Raw genomic sequence first — 24,701 nt, forward strand, 5'->3', positions numbered from 1 at the left:
GCTTTCCACGATGGCATGACTGGCTGGGTAGATGAGGGGAGAGCAGTGGATGTTGTCTACCTCGACTTCAGCAAGGCTTTCGACACTGTCTCCCATAACATCCTCCTAGGGAAGCTCAGGAAGTGTGGGCTGGATGAGTGGTCGGTGAGGTGAATTGAGAACTGGCTGAATGGCAGAGCTCAGAGGGTTGTCATCAGCAGTGCTGAGTTTAGTTTGAGGCCTGTAACTAGTGGTGTCCGTCAGGGGTCAGTACTTGGCCCAATCTTATTGAGCTTATTCATCAATGATCTGGATGAAGAGTTAGAGTGTACCCTCAGCAACTTTGCTGATGACACCAAACTGGGAGGAGTGGTAGATACAGAAGGCGGAAGAAACGGATGTGCTGCCATTCAGTGACACCTGAACAGGCTGGAGTGTTGGGTGCAGAGGAACCTGATAAAGTTCAACATGGGTAAGTGCAGGGTCCTGCACCTGGGAAGGAACAACTCCATGCACCAGTACAGGCTTGGGGCTGACCTGCTGGAGAGCAGCTCTGCAGAGAAGGACCTGGGAGTGCTGGTGGATGACAAGTTGACCATGAGCCAGCAGTGTGCCCTGGCTGCCAAGAAGGCCAATGGGATGACGGGGTGCATTAAGAGCAGTGTGGCCAGCAGGTTGAGGGAGGTTCTCCTTCCCCTCTACACTGCTCTCGTGAGGCCCCGTCTGCAGTACGGAGTCCATTTCTGGGCTCCTCACTTCAAGAAAGATGAGGAGCTACTGGAGAGAGTCCAGCGCAGGGCTGTGAGGATGATAAGGGGACTGGAGCATCTCTCCTAGGAGGAAAGGCTGAGGGAGCTGTGCTTGTTCAGCCTGAAGAAGAGAAGGCTGAGAGGAGACCTTGTAAATGCTTATACGTATCTCAAGTGTGGGTGTCAGGAGGACGGGGCCAGACTCTTTACAGTGGACAAGGGGCAACGGGCACAAACTGAAGCAGAGGAAGTTTTGTGTGAACACGAGGAAGAACTTCTTCACTCTGAGGGTGATGGAGCCCTGGCACAGGCTGTCCAGGGAGGTTGTGGAGTCTCCTTCTCTGGAGATATTCAAGACCTGCCTGGACGTGGTCCTGTGCAGCCTGCTCTGAGTGACCCTGCTTTGTTAGGGGGGGTTGGACTAGATGATCCTCAGAGGTCCCTTCCAACCCCTAACATTCTGTGATTCTGTGATTCTGTGATAGAAACCCTTAGTCTAGCCACTAAACCATGGCTATATCTCTTGCATTGCTTATGACAGCCATAGCAGAAGTAGTCCTTAAAGGATCTGAAGTCCGTGAGATCCTTGTTGTCTCCGATTAACTGGATTCATGTTACAGCTCCTTGTTCCCTCCAAGTTAGCTATGTGCACACTCCATGTTTGCGTGTCTATCCTGACATAGTGGAGAGAGTTCACACTACTGGAGAGGCTGAGCAGCTAATTTCTGGGAATTATTGCTTGTATTTAGTACCCTACTGAAAGGACAGGTGGCTCCAAATCCATGAACTGAAAAAAAAAAAAAGTACTTCCATTGAATGTGGCTGGGACAAACTGATGATATTTAATTATTTAAAAGTCTTCTTTAAAACTAGCTGACAAAAAATTATTTGTCCACTTGCGTGTTAAATATATGCTTAACAGTATGGTTAAATTGCTAATTAGTGCTTTCCTAATGTATTGTATCAAGAGAAGGGCAAAGATGGAAATCCATAGTATGAAATCAAACCCATCAAAGGCAGTAAACCCAAACTGCATTAGGATATTTGAATTATTTTCCCCTGCTCTTCACCATCTTATTTTTATTAAACAGAAATCAAACCGAGGTCTTATAAAATCTTTTGGGAATAAAAATGATCTGATGATATTTCTTAGTAAACAGTGACACTGAGAATTTTGATTTCTGGCTGAATCTTATGTTTGGCAGGGATTTGTTTGTCAGAGAGCACTGCTTGCAAACTGATTCATTACAAGTTTTGATTTCACAGGTAAGAAATTAAATCAATATGTTTTCCACAAAGTAAACTTTCTTTGCTTTGGGGATGTACCAGCTGATGGGAGGAGGATGTCAGGGAAGGAGCGTGAAGGAAAGAAACCTTTGCAAACAGATGTGTGTTTGTAGAGAGTGGCTTGGATTTCTAATTGGTGGTTGTGTGGATAATCTCAAAGCACATGCATAATGCTTTATCTAAGCACAGTACCATTAGAGTACTAAACCCCAGTCTCCAAGAAACAAACAACACAATACAGAGGTGAAGCAAAACCCGGTTTTCTAAAATATATCTATGTTAAATCCAGAGAAACTGCTGTACCTGCAGCAAAGTTACCCTAGCAATGAATGTATAACCCGAGGGAAGGGATTACTGACTGTGAACTGATGGGGAAGTATCATCAAAGTAGTCAGCTCTGAACACAGAGAACAAGTAGTACAACCTCTATAAAACCTCTGATGAAGTTCTCCTTTTGCAGTTCTAAACCATATCATTTTTCTTGACTCACTGATTTCTATTATTGCATGCATTGTTATTAACTCCTAGTTAGAATCATGGAATCACAGAATGCTTTGGGTTGGAAGGCACTTTTAGTGGTCATGTAGCCCAACCCTACTGACATGAAAAAGCACAAAAAGAAATCTCCAGGCATCTCTGAAAGTCAGTCAGTCTCATCTTCCCAAGAGAATCAGTAGGTGTGGTGATATGATGTGCTATTTATGGGCAAGAAGAGATCAGCATGGGACTTCCAGAAATGACTGGTGATCTGTATTGCTGAAAAAATTTCTAGAACTTGTGAGCATGCTTCAGGCAGTGAAATCCCACAAGCCCTTAAGCCTGTGATAAACTTTTGGCTAAAGTCCTTTTAAATCTCCCTATTTCAGTTCCCTTTTAGAGACTTTAGTTATCATTTGGAGATTTCTGACCACCAATGACATGCAAACATAGCCTTTATGAATTACTGTTATTAATCCTTCCTCTCCATCCCATGGCCTTCAAAACCCTTTGGGCATTTATGAGTAGAGAACCATTACTCAAAAGCAATACATGCAGGGAAATATACAGCAGCAGTTCTCTCCTAGAGAGGCCGTGTGGCCATCTAGTCATGCATACATCATTTCCCGCAGTCTCCCTGTCCTGCAATAACCAGCACAGAGACTCCTTTACATGTATGTCTACACTGCAATAAGACCGCACACACGAATTGCATACCTGGTAGTGGCTGTCTTCTGTGAAAAGTAAGGTCTTTTGAAGCAAAGCTGTAATCAGCTTGTTCTCCTTAAGCCTCTCATGGGTAAGAAAAATGTGTTTGACATTGCAATCCCCATTGTTTGACACTGTTCTTACCAACAGTGTGAGGAACCAGGGTTAGCTGATCAGCCCAGAAACACATTTAGACCAGAAGGAAAAATCTGCTATATGATACACATCTAATCGGTACACTCAGGGGAAAGATTGTTATTTAAAACTTCTTTTGTAATCAGTGGAGAAAGAAGTGGGTACCCATTAAACGCAGAATGGCCTTTTAACTGTGTCTATCCCTTGTTATTGAAGAGGTAACAAACCTTGGTTTGCAGCCCAAAGGTGAGACAGGCTGAATCCTGGGTTTATTGTCAACGGATGAGAGATACAGAAGCCATCAAACAGGGCATGAGATAGCTCTTAGGAAAGGGGCGAATAAGTTTTGGACAAAAATGGCCTGTGCAGGAGTGGATTACCTTGGTCGGAAAGGAAATATAGGTCTGCTTTCTTGCCCATTAGCTCATGATTTATGTGTCTATACAGAGAAACTGGAATCCTGTATTCAGATCAGACCTCTACATTTTATAGTGAAAAATTGCATGTTGAAAAGCTGCAGTTGCAGAAGAAAATCACACAAGTATTTGAGAGCTGGAAAAAATGCCTTCTAGTCAGACTCTTTGGGAATACATTCTGCTTATTTCAGAGAAAATCGTACTGAGAGTTAATTCTCTACCTTCAGAGGAAGAAATACCAAAACTCTTAAAAATCAATAAGTAAGGTTTAACAAGCCTGGAAGATGATGGCAGACAAATTCAAATGAGAAATTAGACACAGAGTTGGTGTGTTCTTTTTTTTCTTTTGAACTCTCATTTGCTTGTGTATTTTCTGTTTTTTCAGCCAGGAAAGTCAAAGTAACAAATAAAGCACTGACTCCACCAGCTCTTCGACTGTAGATCACAACTGGATGCTTTTCTGGAAGGCATGTGTTCAACACAAATTGTGCATTAGGCCAAACATCAGTTACAGGGTTCAGCTCATTTATCTCACTGAAGTGCATGGTGAGCTGGTGGAGGTCAGCGGCAGTGACCTTCTGCTGGCTCCTACAGACAACCTCTGGCTTGTCCAGCAGCCCTTTTCCATCTGTGATAGCACTGGCACAGTCCCAATCCAGACAAATGGGAGTAGGTTTTTATAGAGGTATCTATGCTGGATATAGACTACCTGAGAGAATCTCCTGAGACTTGGGAAATCTTTGGCCAGCCCTCTAAGGACCAAGGAATTAGGCCAAGATCTTGGGGGAAAAAAAATCTAGAAGAAAAGGTAGAAAATTCTACATAGATAAGGAAAAAATGTTTCTCAAAGTGGAAGTCAGAGGAGGAGTGACGTTAAATGTAGGACCAATACTTAGTGGGTGAAGCTGGGGAGTCAGGATGGAAAGAAGAGCTGGAGAGAAGTGAAAAACAAGAAAATCATTTTACAAAACATGCTGGAGTTACTGGCTCCTACAGCAGGGTAATTCAAGGCCAGGCATACATTATAGCTGGGGAAAGTAAATAATGGCAATAAAGCCATAATTCCTGCAGTAATTGGAAGTGGTGCACAGGAACTTATTTTCAATTTGGTGACTATGTGAGACTTTCGGTAGCTATTAGGAGGATAATTAGGGGTGAAATGAACATTAAATCAATGTTCACAAGCTAAAGCTCCATGTGTGTGTGTATGAGCATGTCTATTTTTGCTTTCACTCAAAACCAGGACAAAACTTTCCCCTCAAAGTCATATTTTTTTCCCTGCGAAAGTGCTTTTTTGTCTCATTTTCTGCACTAAAACCACATTATTTCCCTTTCAAAGCATTTTTTCTTATTTCTCTTGATTCCGTACATCTACATTTGTGTAGGCAGGGAGCTCTGCTACATGACTAAGGGAGACTAGGTCACTCTGGCAAGCTGAAATCTTAGGGGTAAATCGCTTCCTGATGCAAATCAGAAACCTCCTGGGTCCAGATTGGAGCATGGAGACAAGGACCCACACATACACACGAGTCTGCTTAAAATCAGCTGTGGCTGTACTGCAGTTCTGGATAGACTTGTCTTTCACTGGGCAATCATTTACTAATAATGACCCCCAGCTCACTGAGTTTTCAAAACCCCGTTTCAGAGAGCACCATCATCTGCTGCATACATTTCAATGCTACCTCCTCAGAGCCTGCATTTAAAAGAAAGCACCTTATTATGACAAGCAGAGAAACTGGGTAAGACAGCGGTGCTTGGCTAAATGGAGCAGCTGCTTCTGGCCTGAATAGCTGTTCAGTGTAAATAAGCCATGGCAGTTTTTCAGTTAGGTTCGGAGCCGAAGCAGTAAGGCAAGAGAACAACAAAACTAACCGAGTAATTAAGAAAAAAAAAAAAAATCAGGGAGGGGAGAAAGAGTTGTGATCTGTGAAATATCATAAAATAAAACAAAAAGTCCCTCCTGAGTGTTCATTTGAGCAGGGTGGAGTGCATTTCCCCCCCTCAAACAAATGGTCTAAAGAAGATGTCTGTGCTGTCAGAGCCTGATGAAGTGCTTCCAAGCCACAGGGCAGGGCTTCACGCTGCCTTCACACGGGGAAAGTTTTCTGCGCTCGTCTATGCAGCAACACACATTCTCTCAGATTAATTCCAGCTGTGCAGTGCCTTGCTGGAAGAGTCGTTATGTGTTAGTAATGCTATCCGATTTGAGCAAATGGTCTCCCCTTGCACAGCCCGCTCTCTCTCACCACTCTCACACAGACTAGATACAAAAGCCTTGATTATCTTCTTTTAATCTTGTTTGGGTTTTTTTTTAAACAAAAGAGGCCACATTTTTCCCTAGATGCTTTCTTCAGGGAAAGGGTTTAAAACTCAGCTACCTGTCTTATTAGCACAAAGTTCTCTCTAGCCTCACCTGGAAATAGCACTGGGCAAGGCTTCGCTGACGGCTTTGTCACTTACAGGAGAGATACTGCAAGCACCTGACAGTGTAAATCAGGAGTAACTCCACCGTCAGGGGCTCTTCTGGGTAGAAATCCAGACGAAATGAGAACTGTGCCGAGAGCGCACAGCTGCGAAGCTTCAGGATGTTCAATGTTGATCTTTAATTTGCCAGCCTGCTTGGCCCAACCATCGATTTAGAGAGACCTGTTATCTTCAAACACCTACGCTTTACGTTTCTTAGCCAAGCCATTTTTACTGATTGCTTCTTATCTAGGGGTACTGTAGGAACTACCTCTTTCTTCAAGGTCAGAGACTTGCCTTCTGCAGTGGTGGCACATGGTGGGTTACCACACAGACAATTCATTTCCATGACAGACATTCTGAAGGTTTGAGACTGTCTTCCTCTAAGAACATTTCAAATACTTGTGGTTTCAGCCACATGCAGACATGTATACCTGCACACATATATAAGGAAATTCCTGCCACAGCATCGCTAGCACAACTGTCACCTCACCACCCTCCTCTCCCATGCATTTGCAGAGGAACTGATGGATTGCACTGACCCCAGACAGTGAGCTGAAGTCTGCTGAGTTCCAGACTCAGCTTTACTACATGCATTATGTGTTATGGTAGTCATACAGCTTTACATGCACACAGGCGTATATGTATACATCATGTTCCATACCTAAGTGGTCTTCACCTATGCTAATGGTAGCAATAATATACACTAAATCTTATATGCATGTCCCAAAGCACTTTACAACACATTGTAGGAAAATACATATTAAACTAAGATATACATTTGAGGCACCTTACCACAAGCTATTAGCCAAGGTAATTTTCAAGGTAGTTTTCCATCTTCCTACTCTTCTGAGCATTGTATCAGTCTGAAAGCTAGCACTTGGAGAAAGCGTTTGTTTAAATCAAGGAAAATATGATAAAATGCACTAGAAATCTAGTAAAATTCTGAGGCAATAATTTTGCACATTACAAAATCAGCTTTCATCAAAGATGAACAGAGGCCTAAGATTTAAACAAAGAATCAGTCCATGCTCACCATTTAATTTATTTTGTCCTCTTGCTTTGCTCTTCCAGCATTCTCAATTCCTTCCCCCACATAAAACTGCCAAAAAAGTGTTAAAATGTATACTTGGATCAGGTGAGAAATAGGGATGAAAAATGGGAAAATCAATTACAATGCCCCACTTCCATGTCCTGGCACTAGCATTTCCCTCCCCACCAGGGGCTTGGGAGGCTCACTTTCCTACCACAAATTTTAATAAGAATCGTAGGCATATCAGTTTAGTGTGGACCACCAAAGACATTTGGAAGTCCTCTTACAGTTGACTTTCTCTTTGTTAGCTGCTTTGTGCCTCAATTTCCTGTGTAAAACAGGGATCGCTGTATTGTCCTTCCTTCCAACTGAACTTCCAATACACTTTTTGGGGAGTAGTGCTCTGTGTCATACAGGTGTGAGACCAACGTTCACTAGGAGCTCCACAGCACTCGGTTTTGGAGTATTTATGAATAACATTAGTCTACGTAGATTTATGGATATTTGCTGTCTTCATGGTATCTAAGCACTCTCAGAGACCAGAGTCAGCAGCTGTAATGCTGGAGGGCAAAACACCACCTAGTTCTATGTTTTAGGTCTGTATTGTATCTGACTTCAGAAAATGCTATGTTGGCATAAAGGTAGACAGAAAAACTGCTTGTACTGCTCAGAGTTGTGTCGCTCTGAGGGCAGCCACGTGTGTTTCACAAATGCCGTAAGTAGGTTCTAACTTTTGGAATAGACGTACCAGACTTAAAATCTGCCTCTGACTTTGTATAGTAGCAGAAAACTGCTCAGAAACATCAGATTATAATCATTGTGTAATGCACCCTTATCCCGCCTCTTGCAAGCTCCTTGTGAGGACTCAGTCTGGAGTCAACATAGTTTCAGGCCACGCTGAGAAACCTTATCGTGCTGCAGGGAATATGACAGAGGTGGTGGTGCTTTTGTCGGGGTTCCTGTGGCTCACATAGCTGTGACTTGCCAGCCATGTGGTTCTGGTTAACATTTAGGAGCTCTCTCCGAAGAGGAAAAATGCTATGAGAATGCAGAATACTACTGAAGATCTGCCCAGCTGTTCTATCTTGTCTGTGTGACTGCTCTGGGTAACTGGTCTCTCATTGTTTTGGTGTACGCATCCCCCTCAGGGAAGTCAGCTTGCATATTTTATATCTGGAAGGGGCACTGCAGCGCAGCTACTTGTTACAGATGTTTCTCAGGTGCTGTGATCTGAGGTTACTGCCCACACAGACTGTGAAGTATGTTTGCCCCAGCCTCTTGTCTTGATTCATACCCTTCACATCTCCATGTATTTTAATATGCGTCTGACAATATTTATCCTCCTTGCCTAGTAGGTCTGGTCTATATTAGTAGGTTGGTAAGGTCCATTTCTAAAAGGTCCAGCTGCATTTTACCTTTGCAGCTGCGTGCATGGGCACAGCTCAGGTTCAGTAACATGTAAAATTACAGATATACAACTGTGTATGACGGTATCAATTTCAATTGATGTTGATTTGTTTAGAAGAATAGACGTTTGTAAGTTTGTGATTTTCGTTGATCAGAGAGAACTGATCTTCTTCCCCTGCCACAAGCAGTGACATATAGCATGTTCATAACTGATTTGGGACAGAGTGATTAGAAAGAAGTATTTGATCCTTTATCCATCAACAGTTCTTTGCCTTCTTTGGCGCACATTATAATGCCACTCTACTATTTAATTCTACAAGCATCCCTGACACTCATTTCTTATGTAGACAAACGAGTTGCTTGTGAATGGTGTCCTTTGGTTTCATTTCTATGATACAGCTTTTGAGGAAACCAAAGAAAACGCTGCACCTCTGGTAAGAGCAAATGCACCTTAGTTCAGAAATGCATTTGAGCCAAGGTAATGACATATGGAAAAATTAAAATCAATCAATCAATCAGCAGCTCTGCACTGGGTGAGAAAAAAGGAAAAATAGGTTTCTGGAGAACAAAATGAGGTTTCTGGGTGCCAAAAAAGTGAGATTGCACTGCCTAAAGACGGCAGAAGTAAAAATATTGATAAAAGTAATAGCAAAATAAAATGCTGCAACTTAGTGACATTGTATTTGCCCAGAAATTGTTTGGAAGACCATAAGAGGAGAGAGCACAAAGAGAACTAAAGGTGAAGAGTAAAGATAAGAATGATTCATAAATTGAAATATGATGTTTTTTTCCCTTTTTTCTTCTAAGGAATAATGCGTCTAGTAATGTAACAAGGACTTCTTCGAGAGCACTGAACCAGTGCTGCACTTTAGATATTGAAAGTAGAAAAACCAAGAGGAATGTGGCAAAAATGCTGGAAGATGGGAGGGTAACAATATTTCTTTAGCAATTGTCATGTACAGAAGCTTGACTTGGCCCTGAAGATGTATGCTTGGAAAGAGGAACTAAAGAATAGATAGACGTTATCTACAGAAATGGGCTGGAGAGGAGTTTGCTCATAACCATAGGAAAAGGAGAATGAAAATTTGAGGAATGTAGGAACATATTTCTCACCTTCATTCTCTCTAATCAAGCTTTGGGCACTTCTTTTAAAGCTACAGCACCATTGTAAAAAGCAATATAAAGGTTGTCGAAGGCAGTCTTGAACTGCTAGTCAGTATGTGTTTTATAGAGTAGATTTACTATTCCTATATTCATTATAAGTGTACATCCTGGACAGATCTTTGCAAGAGGACAGAAGATAAAACTGACACTTCATTGATCATGAGTATGAAAAGTTTCAAACTTTGCAAAATGGTTGGATTCATAATTATTTTTGCAGAATGCTGAAAGAGAATCAGTTCCTTTGTACTCAAGGCTTGGGTTAAGATTCAAGTTTCCAAGATTTGGTCCATCCCTTTCAAGATGCATATGTGTTGACTTGTCCAGAGACCTCTTCGCTTTATGTGTTTTGGTTTCTGTCATGTCAAACAAGTTGTCCATCTGACCCCACAGGTCTTTAGCATCTCAGGGCTCACTTCTTCACCGTGTTGCAAACAACTAACACTCTGTAAGCTCACTGTGGTTCATAATATCACGGAGTACAATTTCATTATTTAGATAATGTATTGTATCCATCATCTCAAGCTGGACCTAGATTTTCCTGCTTTTTAATTTTTAGTCTCCATAGATAAAGTCGAAAAGAGTGCAGTGTGTTAGGTAGAAAAAAGGAGGGACAGTTTCTCAAAGACACAATCATACATGACTCCTTATAAGCAAGTAGGAGCAAAACATTTTCAAGTCCAGGGAGTATGAGACCTGTGATTGTTCCGTGGGTATTGTCTCAGGATCAGAATCAGAAAGTAAAAAAGGCCTGTATCACTCTTTGTGTTTTTCCATAATCTGGTGTACCCTGACTCACTAAAGCTCACAGAGACTGGACTTACTAATTTTTCTCTTTGAAGGGCTCCTTTTCTGTCTAGAATTAATTGTACAGAAATAGTAAACACATTTTTTCATAATTAGCCATACAAACTTCAGCATATTGGTTTGTTTGCAAAATACTAGAGTAGGGCCAGATCCTCCCCTTCCTCAGGAACTTTAACAATAATGTGCACATTGGCCCTTGACAACACTTTCCTCTTGAGTATGTGAGCTGCGACCATGATGGCATTAGGTTTTGTGTCTCCTTACGCCCCCCCAAAATATAATTTTCGTTATTTTTTTGTTCCCTAGTACAGTAGCCATATTAACAACAATGGTGAAATACAAGTTCTTGGAGTGCTTTTCAAGAGAGGATTAGAAAACTTCACTGAGAACAGCTGGTGAAGTGGTTGACAAAATTGAACATGTAAGCTCAATTCTCTGCTCTGTTATGGACAGACATAGGGTGCAGGGGTTTTTGAATAATAACCATGTGGTGCTGAAACACTGTGCAAACTGGGGACCACTGCTTGAGGAAGCTGCGTTTCCTTTATGAGTAAAGAAGTGCACATCCACTTCCAATCTAATTGTTCAGATTTGATGAAGATGCAATACTGCTTAACAGCTAGAGCTGCAAACCAGAAGGTAAGTGAAAGAAACCTTTTACCTACTATGCTGATGAACAGATGAATGTAATCTGTTTTGAGAAATATTTTTCATAATCAGGTGACTTCTGGAACTTTAGTTTGTGATATGTGCCAAAAGGAGATGGTAAAGAAGTGATAGGGAATCTGAGAAAAAAATCTACATAGAGTAGAGAGGTTAACATATGAGAAGATGTATAAAAATGCAATTATATAATGTATGAGGGACAAAAACCCCTCAGTCGTTGCCATTCGTTATTAAATGTGCATACAGTGATGTCAGAAATTGTCTTCTAGGATATGTTAAAAATGTTTTAAGTACAAAAACACCTATTAAAACATGTAGTTCTGTCCTGTGAGTAATGTGAAGCAGAAGAGGTATCCTCTGAGATAAAGAAGTGAATTGATAAAGCAGTGGATCAATAAAGCAGTGAATAAAGAGAGTGATGGCCTTCTGTTTTAGAGGAAAACATGAGCCACTGTTAAATAATCAGCCACATATATCTGATGTCTGGGTATCTAAAAGGAATGAGCTGACTGTCCTCTAAACCAGATTTTAACAAGTTTTTTGAAAGTTAAGGAGATTTCCTGAAGATTGGATGACTGCCAGTAAAATCACAGCATTTGAACAGAGCAGAAGAGATGACTCAGTAAACTGGTTAGTCAGATGTCGGTCTGGCCAAACTAGTGGAACAGTTAATTCAGGACTCTGTCAACAAAGAATTAGAGGCTAAAAATATAATTAATGCTAGTCAACATGTTTGCATGGAAAGTAGGTCTTGTCAAACAAATTTGTCATATTTTTTTTGACAACATTACAGGTCTGGTTCATAAAGACAATGCTCTTGACATAATATACCTGGATTTCTCCAATGAATTTGATTTAGTGCCACATGACATTTAGATTAAAAAAACCCTAAATTATATGGAATTAACAGGGCACACATTAAAACTCCCTGTCAGACAGATCTTGAAACAGAGTTCTTAATGGGGAGAAATCAATGACTTGAGTTGCTGCTAATGCAGTCTCCAAGGGATTATGGTCTTAGTCCAGCTCTCTTCAGAATTTGTATCTATGAGATAAATCTTTGCCAGTAAAATCTGAAGATGCCACAATGGTTTTTTAGATGACCAATAATGAGTGCAGTGAGGAATGTTTGGAATTGACTAATCAAAGGTTCAAAATCTAATAGGGCAAGTTCATAAACCAACCTAAATATACAATACCCATCAACAGAAGCTATGGACCAAATTTATAAGATAGAAGACACTGCAGTGAAGAATAAAAGCAAATGAAAATTATTCTCAACAGTAGAAAATACAAAGCGATGACTATCTCAGTGTGGGATTATTGGTATGATATTCAAACTAATGTGGTCTCAGAAAATACCAGAAGGGAAATACCAGCAGAAATAAGTAATATTGTCATTGTGTTATAATTATATGAATAGCAAAAGTTTTTCAAATATCCAGAAAAAATGGCACTTGGAAACAAAAATGACAATCTTTTCTTCAGAAATATCAACACAAAATATTAGATATTTCCAAATGTTCTTTCAGCTCTTTTGGCTGAAAAGATTTATATTGATTTTGACCACACCGGAAATAACTCACATCCCTCTGGAACTGCATTTTGTTGTTTTGGTTGGTTTTTTTCCTTAAGAAATGTACTCATTCAAAAAACCTGTCATTATTCTCTGTTTCTTACTCAGCGTTGGTATAAAGGCTACTAAATTTCTTGTGATTACTTGAGGTAAAATGAGTAAGAAAAAAAGTGTTCCTGCAGATGGAAGGCTAGTAGTATCAATTAGTATTTGGGGAAAAAATAAGGCTCCGTGTCATCTGAGCACTGTACATAGCAGTTGACACATGGGAAAATTGTATAGCAGGGGACTGGGCAGAAGTTGGTATTTTATTTTTCCAGACACAAGTATAAAAATGTCCAAGAGCTAAAATTAAAAGAAATTCAAACTTGAAATTACATCCTGTTTTCTGCTAGTGGCAGTTATAGAATGACAGGCTGGTTTGTGCTGGAAGGGACTGTATAGATCATCCAGTTCCAACCCCCCTGCCATGGACAGGAACACCTTCCACCAGACCAGGTTGCTCAAAGCCCCGTCCAACCTGGCCTCGAACGCGGCCAGGAAGAGGGTATCCACAGCTTCTCTGGGCAACCTGGGCCAGTGCCTCACCACACTCACAGTGAAGAATTTATTTCTTGTATTTAATTTAAATCTACCCTTCTTTAGTCTAAAGCCATTACCCCTTGACTTCCTACTCCGTGCCCTTGTAAAAAGTCCCTCTCTAGCTCTCTTGTAGGCCCCTTCAGGTACTGGAAGGCCACAATGAGGTCTCCCTGCAGCCTTCTCTTCCCTAGGCTGACCAGCCCCAGCTGTCCCAGCCTTCCCTCACAGCAGAGCGTTTCCAGCCCTCAGATCATCGCTGGGGCCTCCTCTGGCCCCAGTCCGCCAGCTCCAGGTCTGTCCTGTGCTGAGGGCTCCAGAGCTGGACACAGGACTCCTGGGGGGGTCTCACCAGAGCAGAGCAGAGGGGCAGAATCCCCTCCCTCACCCTGTGCCCACGCTGCTGGGGATGCAGCCCAGGGCATGGTTGGCCTGCTGGGCTGCCCACAGAGTTTGCAGGGTCATGTCGATCTTCTCATCAGCCAGCATCCCCAAGTCCTTCTTCACAGGGCTGCACCAAATCCATTCTCCGCCCAGCTTGTATTTGTGCTTGGGATTGTCCTGACCCTGCACTTGGCCTTGTTGAACGTCATGCGGTTCGCACAGGCCCACCTCTCAAACCTGTCAGGGCAACTCTGGATGGCATCCCTCCCCTCCAGTGTGTCAACTGCACCACACAGCTTGGTGTTGTTGGCAGACCTGGTGAGGATGTACTCAAACCCACTGTCCACGTCGCCAACAAAGATGTTAAACAGCTCTGGTCCCAGTATCGACCCCTGAGGAATGTCGCTCGTCACTCATTGCAGTATATTGGATCTGGTCATCAGACAACATGGTGGAATCCCTGTTATTTGGAATGTTTAAGGCAAGGCTAGGCAAATTCCTAAAAAATGTGTGATTTAATCCATCTTCAGAAAAAAAAAAAATCAGATAAAAAAATCAATTTAAATCAATCTATTTCATCATTTATAGACCTGTTATGAAAAGGTTTTAATTTCATCTTTCATGATTGTACTCTGAAGTCATGCTCAGATCATTCAGAATACTTCAGATTACTTCTTCAAGACAAAGTACAGTAATTCCTGACTGAACCTCTAAAAACCCCTCTAGAGCATCAGTGATGTTAAATTACTACTTCTCTCCCAGCAGCTGGGGTAAACTCCCGCTTTCTGCCTGTCAGGCCCCTGCAAATGCTGCTCTGCCACACACAGTCCCCTTCAACCTCAGAGCATTGCTCCGTATTTATTTTGTCTCTCATTTCCGGGCATTGTGTTTAATTTGAAGTAATTTTTCCTAAAAGTATTGATGAGCACAAGCACTATGCATCCAGTTTGGTCATCTTATTATACATGCCCAATGCATTTGAACACATTCCTTTTAACTTGGATCCCAGCATGCGGCTCGTTACTTCATTCTCCCTGTGCCTGACACGTTAACTTATTTTCTTGCTCCATAAGTCAGCATGTTATGTTGATAGAACGTGACCTACTGAAACATGGCATATTGTGTTTTTTTCTTTTGGTTTTTAAATATGAGACATTATAATGTAGAAGGATTTGGACATGTTGCAATACCCTATTCCATCATTCTTTGAAAACTGAAGTGTTATAGCTGCTATCTGAAAGTATGTTGTGAATACTTGGCAGCTACTTTTTCTCTCGTTTTCCCTATTGTATTCAGAGGGAGTTGTGGACTCAGAGAATGACATTCTTGACAGATAAAACTCCCATCAGAGTCCATGCCTTGTATTAATATATAGTGATGTTTTGATATACCAGTTAGGAGAAGGAGTCTGCATGAAAACATTTTTAACTGTAAACTGCAGAAAAAATTAGAATGACAATCACCCAAATAAATCTTAAGGCAGTATAGATCTAAATACCTATGTACTCCCATGATGGCCTAGTAAATCCGAGAATCAGAGTGCTTTTCTGCCCTATTCCTGTTTTCATACTATCATATATTGTAGTGCATTTTGGTGAAAATCAAGCTAATTTTTCAAAAATTATGTGTATTAGACATTTCCAATTCTTCCTTTCTGACAGTATTTTATACTGTTCTTTGTTAGCAGCGTGGTTGATCCACCTGCAAAACAAAATGTTAAACAGCAAGACTGAGGAAAGTTGTTGCTTGTGAAAAGATCCTTAAATGTCTACAGAAAAGACCAAATTTTCTGAAAGTCCTTGAGGAAGTTTAAATTTTAAGGACAGGAGGACATGATGGGGCTTTATTCTTTGTTTTCTTCCTAAAGTTGCGAGAATCAGTTTTATAGCATTTGAGGCTATTTCACACCTGCAGTGCAAATGCTGTCATCTTCCAGTGATGCTTCTATCTTGGGCAGGATGACACTCTGAGGCACAATTTTACTGCCACCATGGCTTCCGTAGCAGTGGTAGTCTTGGTGGTTTCCACTGCAGGTTACACTATCTCCTAGAAGCAGAACTCGCCTCATGGTTCATGGGAAGAGGCGCGTGGTGCCTGACTGAATCTGTCTTTCCAAGTGAGCAGACAATTCACATATAGACGGGCATAGCCCTTGCTGAGCTCCTGTGACAAACCCTGCCCCTTCTCTCCCAGTCATAGTGATTTCAATACACTTTGACTGCAGGCTACATTTAAAGCGGATGGTGGAGATGCTTGTTTTGGAGGTAGTGATAATGGAAACTTCTGCTGACAGCTAATCTTTTCCTTGATGCTTTCCATTGCCAGCGCAGTGTGTGATCTGGGCTAGGCATAGGTCAAGTTCCTGTTATGATGCTTTAGCCACTTTAAAAAAAAAGTGTTGTTCTGTTTAACTATTAACTTCCTATGCAATATCCTGTCTCCTTCTTTTCATTTACGGAAAATGAAATTCATATGGAGCACTGGAAAGAGGTTGCCCAGAGAGGCTGTGGAGTCTCCCTCTCTGGAGATATTCAAGACTCACCTAGATAAGGTACTGTGCAGCCTGCTCTGGGTGACCCTGCTTCGGCAGGAGGGTTGGACTAGATGACCCACAGAGGTCACTTCCAACCCCGAACATTCTGTGATTCTGTGATTCTGTGATTCTGTGGTTTTGTGATCATCAAGCAGATCTTTTCCAGCTTTGCTTGAGCCTTTTGATGTCAAGAATTCACTTTGCTTCATGTCCTGATCTGGACAAGTGCAGTGCATAGGAAAGTAAGACAAGGATGAGCAAGAGCTTAACGCAAGGCTCTGCTCTGTCTACTGAAGTTAGCTAGAATTCTTCCTTTCAAAGCAAGATCTGATTCAACAAAAGAAAAATAAACTTTCTCATTAATTACCCCAGAGACCAGAGCCTGCATCGGTTAGGCAAGAACATTTCCCACTGAAATCAATAAGTGCTTTTGAGAAGTGAAGAAAACATACTCACTAGCCAGTCTAACCTGTACATGATTGCTAGGATATGCGTGTACCTTTGCGTTAATACTCTTCTGTGGTTTTTCAGTTTATTTTTGTTCTTTCCCCAGCACGGACAAGGATCATCACATGGTACCATGTGTGCTATGTTACATAATGATGATTCATCCCCAAGAGATAGCATAGGATTGGAAATGATGAAAAGGCTATGCCAAGTTAACAAACACCCTGCATGCATTATAATGTGGCTGTGAGTTTCCAGATAGGTACCTGGGAAAAAAAATAAGGATAGATGCATGTTGATTTATTGAACAGGTTGTCCAGACTATGTGTAAAATCTTTGTGACAGCAGAGTACATCATGGCATCCTGCAGCTATCCCTCGGCTTACTCATCACCTATTGGGAAATGCACCGTCCTTGTTCATTACCATCTCCTCTTTCCAGAGTTCTACATTTGCAAGTTGTCTTCTTTTGTGAAAAAAATCAGGCATAAAATCCTTTGTCAGGTTTATTCCCTTGACTGTAACTTAATATATTCTTCCTTTGCACGTGCTCTGAGTTGTTTTCCCTCCTCTATGCATCCTAGCAGCTGTGTGCAAGCATTCAAAACTTGAAGCTGGGAATGTATCTTTTTCTGATAATGGTTTTCTTTGCTGCCTAAATAAGGATGCTGCAGGCTGTAAACCCAGTACAGCTGAAAAATGTTGCCTGCTGCTTAACGGGCCTTCTCAGCGCAAAAAGTTTTCCCTGACCAAACTCATCTGATTCGCTTTACCTGACAAAGAGAAGGCTAACGGCAATTAAGCAGTCAGGCCTTAACAGCAGAAGGGTCTCTCCAGATCTGCTGAGAGCTTTGCTGAAAGTGATTTCATTCAAAACAAGATTAGAAAAAAGAACAAAAGTAGCTTTCAGCCAGATGGAAATGTATTTTGAAAATGTCTGTTTATGACAATATTTTCCCGATTTTTGTTGGCTTTCGTCATCTGTTTAGTTTATTTGTTGTCTGAAAATCTTTGAAACAAAATGTTTTCTCAAATGTGAAAGCTTTAAATCTCTAGTTTACTTCGTCTTTCAAAAGCAAAAAGTGAAAAACCAAAAGAGTTATTCCTCCTGAGATCTAGATATTGTCCTGGTCTTTTAATCACTTCCATTGAACCCAGCTGTCTATTGACTCAGGGAACAAATTCATTCCTATCACAAGGAACTGAGGAGGAGGGGATTACTGGAGGGAAAAAAAAACCAACAGAATAACCCCAAACACAAACAAACAAGAGAGAAAAGGCACTGTAATATTTCATAAAGCAAGCAGAAGATCAATCTGTTTGCCCACCGCTGTCTCCCATATCCTCAGCCAGACACTTCCCAGGCCTCGGGGCTGCTGTGCAATGCAAGTGGCCTTATGAGCCCAGAAGTGCACAAGTGTAACAATTCATCAAAACTCTGTTCATCTCCTCCAGCCCCAGACAGATGCATGGGCGTAGCTGGAAGCTGTGGATAGCATAACAAGTGCAATATTCCAAATAGGAGACAAAGTTAAAGCACAGTTGCATTTTATCTCCACGGTAGTGCAGAACTCCTCATGAAGATCTCCTGCTGAAAAGCAGGGTGTTTTCCATATACCACGGATCATACCCAGAGTGATGTTCTCGACATGGTCTAGTGATGGTGTCAAAGACACTCATGAAAACTGTTGCTTTATAGATGTGGACCAATTGCCCATGAAACCAGCAGGAAGTCAACAACCAGATCACAGCAGACAGCTCACTTCACTTTTTCACCACTGTTGAAATGATGCCTGACACTTCAACAGTGAATCCCTCTTTCCTCCAGTCAAGGGAAAAGCAACAGGTCAGTCCTGTGAATTCAAAGCAAAAATATTTGTTGAATAGGCTTTGTCTTTGTTTCGCTCCTCCGTTGCAACAGAAGGGTTTATGACAGTACAGGCGCAGCGATGACCATTTAGGTTTCAACTCATCCTGCATTTTCTAGAATGCAAAACTTATAATCCTACCAGAAAGCATCTTATATTTTCAAAATATTGGTAGTATAGCTGGTTGTCTAGTGGGGATTTTGTAACTATTCTTTGTGAGCAGAATTGTATTAAACCTACATGGTCCATGCTGTCTGTGTTGAAAGGCAGGTAGAAAACATGTGAGACATCTTCCCTCCATTTTGTGTATATTTATACTTCTTTCTGTATATGGTTCTGGCCAGAGGAAAGACAGCATTTTGCTTTCATTGGGAATGCTGTGAGGTCTGTGAAGACTTCTCTGTCTAAGTCCTCGTTGTATCATCAGCATCTTAATTAAATTGCCTGTTCATATGCATTTGAGATCCCATCTGGCCTCCAGCTATAGCTTCAGAAGAGCATCATTTTCCTATGGTCCCACATTCTATCTGTTAACTCTGTGAGCATCTCTTAGCTATCCTGAGACACCCCAGCTGACACTAGGCACTAGAGGAGGCTGGAGGTCTGCCTGGTGTGGTCAGTAGAGCCTACAGAGTTAGTCACCTCCAGCTGCTTTGGACTGTAGTATAAATGAACTCAAAAACGCACTGTATTTCCATTAATTACAAAGAAGTCTTAGAGGACACCTATATGTGTGTGTCCTCATCAGGGAACTGCAGGGACTATGTACTGCCTCCACCCTCTTCATGTCTTTGGGTAAGAAAAGAATGAAAGGAAGCAAAGGGGACCTATATCATCGTAGCTAAAGTAGATTCAAGTTTTAAGTTTAGGTTTGGCATCACTAAATCTTGCTCTTTTAAGCTGCTTGTTTTAGACATCTGCCACAGTTTTGCGTGCATAACCAGTGTACATCAATACAAAGTTTGCTCGGTGTGTTGATACATTTGTTGTTTTGTGGCTGCAATATCTATCACCCCAAAATAAGAAGCCCTTCATTTTGATAAAAAAACGAATGGTCTTTCTAACAGTGTTGAAATTCTTCCAGCTGCTGAGCCGTCAATCCAGAGCTCTCTTCCACCCCACCATCCCTGTTCCTACATTCAAGACCAAGGTTGAATCAAATGATGGAAGCTAGACTACATTTGTAATGGGATTGATGGAGTTTTTAATGGATAATTTATGGCTGATCAAATGCATTCAGGTGGGACACTGAACCAAAATGATCTAGCAGACACATTTAAAGGAAAATAATAATGACAAAAAACTTTCATTTCCATTTATAATCCACCTTTCCTTGACCTTAATTCAGTTAGTTTATGTAATATTCATACCAGCAAAAAATCTTTCCTATATTTTTTTTAAATAGTTCCACTGTAAGCTTGAGTGGATAGTAAAAGGAAATAGTAATAATGAATAGAGTCTTTTGAAATATTCATAGAGAAATTCAAAGGGCTCAGAATCCGATATTTTTCTATTGCTTCAATTTTGCAAAATTGTTCTGGTTTGGCAGAATTTCCTGTTGCAGTGTGAGTTAAAAGAAATGTTGAAGATGTTCTAGTTGAAGATGTCCCTGCTTACTGCAGGGGGGTTGGGCTAGATGACCTCTTAATGTCCCATCCAACCCAAAGCATTCTATGATCCTATGATTTTTTTTCATTCAAGAAATAAGGCAACTTTGATTCTCAGCTCTGTTTTTTGAGCTTAAGTTGATCATGTGCAGTTTTCACATAACAAAGTTACAAGCATGACTCTAAGCACACAATGTTTTATTTCATGTAAAGTCATAAAAATGAGTATTCTGGGGATGCAGAATTTACCAGTCTGAAATTGCAGATTAGGAATATGCTTATCTCTATGCAAAAAAATAAAAAAAAATAGTGCTACATAAAAGCTATGGCTTGCAGAGTACTTACAAATACATTGTAAACACTTTGGGTTATATAGAACCTAACTAAACTTTTATCTTCTCTGTTATTCTTGAACCTATCACAATATTTTATTCATATCTTCAACCTTATTTAAATGATTGCAGCCTAGATGAAGTTTGTGAAAAGGAGACTGTTTACATCAACTTAAAATCTGGCCTTGAGCCTTTGATAAATATCATATATTCTTCAGTTAACCCCTTCCTTGTTATACTGGTATTTAGATTGTGGTTATTACCACAATGCTGATCATGCCCAACTCTATGAGAAGTAATCAGTTTGCAAGGCAGATGCTTTCCCCAATCTTCTGTTCTGCCAAGAAAGAGGGTGAGTTCAAAATGGTGGCGGTTACTATAAGGTGGTTGTTGTTAGGTAAGTCATCATGGGCTGTGGATACAGAGCTAAGAAACTTATTTTCTCATCATCTTCCTTTGTTATAAGCTTATCATACTGGAGAACTCTCTGCGCTGTCCATCTGTCAGTCTCCTGAAAACTTTGGCTGGCTTTACACAAAAGTGAAAAAACACGAGTGTTTTGAGGAATATCAAATTTTTAGAAAAATAGGTGAAAATCCAGACTTGGAGAAACAAAAAAGCCATAAATTTTTCCCTTTTTCTGGGCAGACAAAAACTCCCACACCCATGTTGACACATGATCATGTCGTGCCTCTTTAACTGGGGACCCTGGGACCTGGCCCTTGCAGAGGGAAGGGAACCTTTGGAAAAGTGTGGGAAGATGAATTATGGGGAGGTAGGGGAAATTTAGGGGTTAATCTACCTGACTCCATAGGAAACTGAACTCATGCTACTCGTGAAACAAGTTGTTGGCTGAAAGTTTCTGCAAGAGGAAAGAATAATCCTGCCTGCCCTGCTCCCCAGGGGGAGGCCAGGGAGGTTCACAGCCGGCTCGCTACATCCCAGCCTTCAGAGCCCTGGGAAAAAGAGACTTTGTTTTGATTTTTCCAGATTTTTAATTAAAGTGTTTATCATTCCACAGAAGTTAAGAAGACATACATAGAGTGAGGGGATTTTTTGTTTCCTTATTTATTTTTCTTCAGTGCTTCCTCTCTTGTGAATAGCACCACTTCAAGTGAAATAAAATTCCCCCTTTGGTCAAACACACTGGAATTTTCCTGGAAACAAAGCATCTGAACCTGTTTCCATCTTATTTCTTTCTCTCTAAATGGTTTGCCCATACGCTTTAGGAAGGCAATCCCTTTCATGTCGCATAGCACATCCTCACTGGCAGCTACAGTGTGTGCACTTTATTAGAGCATTTTTTCCCCCTAGATATAATGGCACCAATTAAATTACCTTGCAGCCTGACCTTAATCTGGCAGGAATGATTATTCCATGAAACAGTTAGGGCTCTAATTGACATGAAGTGCCTGCAAAATATGTCTTTTGCAGCAGACCCTGTCAAAGTCACATTGATATGCTAATACATATAGCTGGCAGAATCACTTCATAAAGAGAGGCATTGAAAATTGAATTATTTCAATTTCGGTACCTAGGAATCTAGTGATCTGTCTGTATATGTAACTAAGTAGGTGCAGTACTTTATATGGGTAAACAGCTGTACTAGGGCGTTGCTATGGAAACTGCTTGACTCACGACAATTGTGTTAGTGATGAAGTCATTAGTGGTGTGAAATGTACTTTGAGGTTGTCAAGTGTACACTCCAGGAATATTTCAACAGTATTAGTGGAGCCTTTTCATTTGCATAATTTAGGCTTTCACATATGATCTCGTTATGGTGCGGGGGAATGGCATGCCACAGCCACGGCACGGCTGTGCTCGGCACGGGAGGGTTGCTCTTGTGCAGTTCTGCAGTGAAATGGGATTGATTCCCGCATGCAGAATAAGGCTCTCTTTATGACTGAAGCTTCCTTTCCTTGCCTTTTTGTTCCTTTTTTTCTTTAATAAAAATGTTTTGAGGCATGGCACTGTTCAAAGGATGAAGTGCTTAAACTTTTACGGTGCCAAGTTGACTTTGAAGGTCTGGACCTCTATTGTTTATTTATTGTACAATAGCTCCGGGTTTACTCCAGAGAAGCCACAAGTAGGTTCAGGATCATAGGGGTCTACTTTTTCCTCATCTTAGCTTTTCACTATTTATCACAGTTAGTGTGATTTCCTGTGGTATAAAGTTGAATGATGAATCCCAGGACTTTTCTTGGAGACCTACACGCTTTCTTCTAGTTCTAAGGATTTCAAGCCTTTTTTTTCTGCTGGCAGGGGGACACAAGGAAGACCTTAGCAGGTCTTTGACAAGCAATCTGAAGGGACCTCTGTAGTTTTTATATACCCTCTGGCAGTAGGGTGCTCGCGAATGCTGCGATGTTTATTCCTTTCTATGTTCCACCCTGCTTGTGGGCTGTCCCTGAGCAGGCATACAGGGAGGGAGCACAGCTCGCAGGTCTGCTTGCTGGAGGCACATCATCTGTGTCACAGCAGTCACCTATCAGGCCGATTTCCAAACAAATATTAATGGTTCCCTGGGTGATATAGCTTAAAATTAAATTTGAAAAAAAAAAAAAAAAAACAGGAAAAGAGTGCCTATTTAGTCTGCACGTTCATGTATAAGCATAAGCACATGCAGAAGCAAAAGATGTCACCCGTAGCCAGAAATCAATGCAAGAGCTCAAGATTGTCACCAAGATAAGTTAGAAGCCTGCTAATGCCAGACCTTGTGAGTTGATCTTGTTTCTTTACAGTGTCTGATCTATTGAAATGCAATCTAATGCTGTGTGTTCACTCTGTATGTTCACTCTATATGTTCAGCCTAATGCTGTATAATCACCAGCCTCTTACGTATTAATTACAGCTTAGCTTTACAATTGGGATGAGCAGAAAAGTAAGCATGAAATCAAAGCTGGATTTGATTAGCATAGTTTGACAGGATCTTCACTAGTCAAGGGTATCTTTAACGTTGTATTTAAAGTGTGTGCATCTGTGTGTGAGGTGGAGGAAGAGATATTTTAGCAGACTCTGGTAGCGTAGTAACAAACTATTGCAAATCATTACCAGTTTGAATAGATTTGAGCTATTCATAGAGTTCAATGGCTTTCTGAATCAATTTGTTTTCCTGTCCGGTGTCCTCCGTTCCATCTCAAAAAGAAAAATCTGCTTTTCCCCTTAGAAACAGAGGTTTGGTGTTTTTTTAATGAAGACAGAAAATTCATCTTTCTTCTTCTTTCTGAAAATTTAGGATCATCTACTGGTGTGAGTAGGCTAATGGAAAAGCTAATAAGATAAGCACATGAGACTCCTAGTTTGGCACAACACTCTGTATAAAGAAAAAAGATTCTACGTCAAACCGCATGTTAAAATCCTGCATTTCTTTCAAGCCTAATTCATGAAGCCAGATTTCACACCCTCTTACTTATTTTGGGTTTTTTTCCCGATCCACTGATCCCTTAGATGTTTAATATTTTAGACTGGCCAAGATAAAAGATTTTGCATGGTTGATCCCTAAATTAGTTTCCTTCTATCACAATATGGAAAAGCTGAAAGGATCCCCAGGGAGCTGGCTGGAGAAATTAAAAATATCTTCATGGTATACTGTGAACAAAAAAAGGTGCAATTTTGGTTTCCACATCTCCTTCATATGCTTTTTGTGACAAAGTGTCTACCTTCTTTGCTCAGCAGCAGCAACGAAAACACAGACAGAACGTTTTGAGTTAGTCTTCAAGGCCCTATACCGACACAAGCAGTTAGCTCAGTTGAAGACCATGGGCTAGATCTTTTGGTACAGTAAGGCCACACAGCAGCAGTAAAGGCAATTTAACCTTGAGAACTTCTGTGTGTGGTATGTGCTTTACAGAGGGCTGCTATGAGGTGACACTCTCCAAATCCGTTGTCATGGGAGGGAGATCCTAGCAGTTCATGGTGCCTACAGGCTCACACAATCAGAGAACGGCTCCAAGCTATCAAGACCAAATCATTAGGATAAGACCGTCAGGAGACTGAACAGGAAATTCTCTGTCCCAAAAGTGGCTGTAATACATATTTATCTACTGTGTGTTTGAAATTGCATTGGATATCCTTTAGACCATGGACAA

This window comes from Opisthocomus hoazin, chromosome Z (assembly GCF_030867145.1).
Source record: "Opisthocomus hoazin isolate bOpiHoa1 chromosome Z, bOpiHoa1.hap1, whole genome shotgun sequence".
Lineage (NCBI taxonomy): Eukaryota > Metazoa > Chordata > Aves > Opisthocomiformes > Opisthocomidae > Opisthocomus > Opisthocomus hoazin.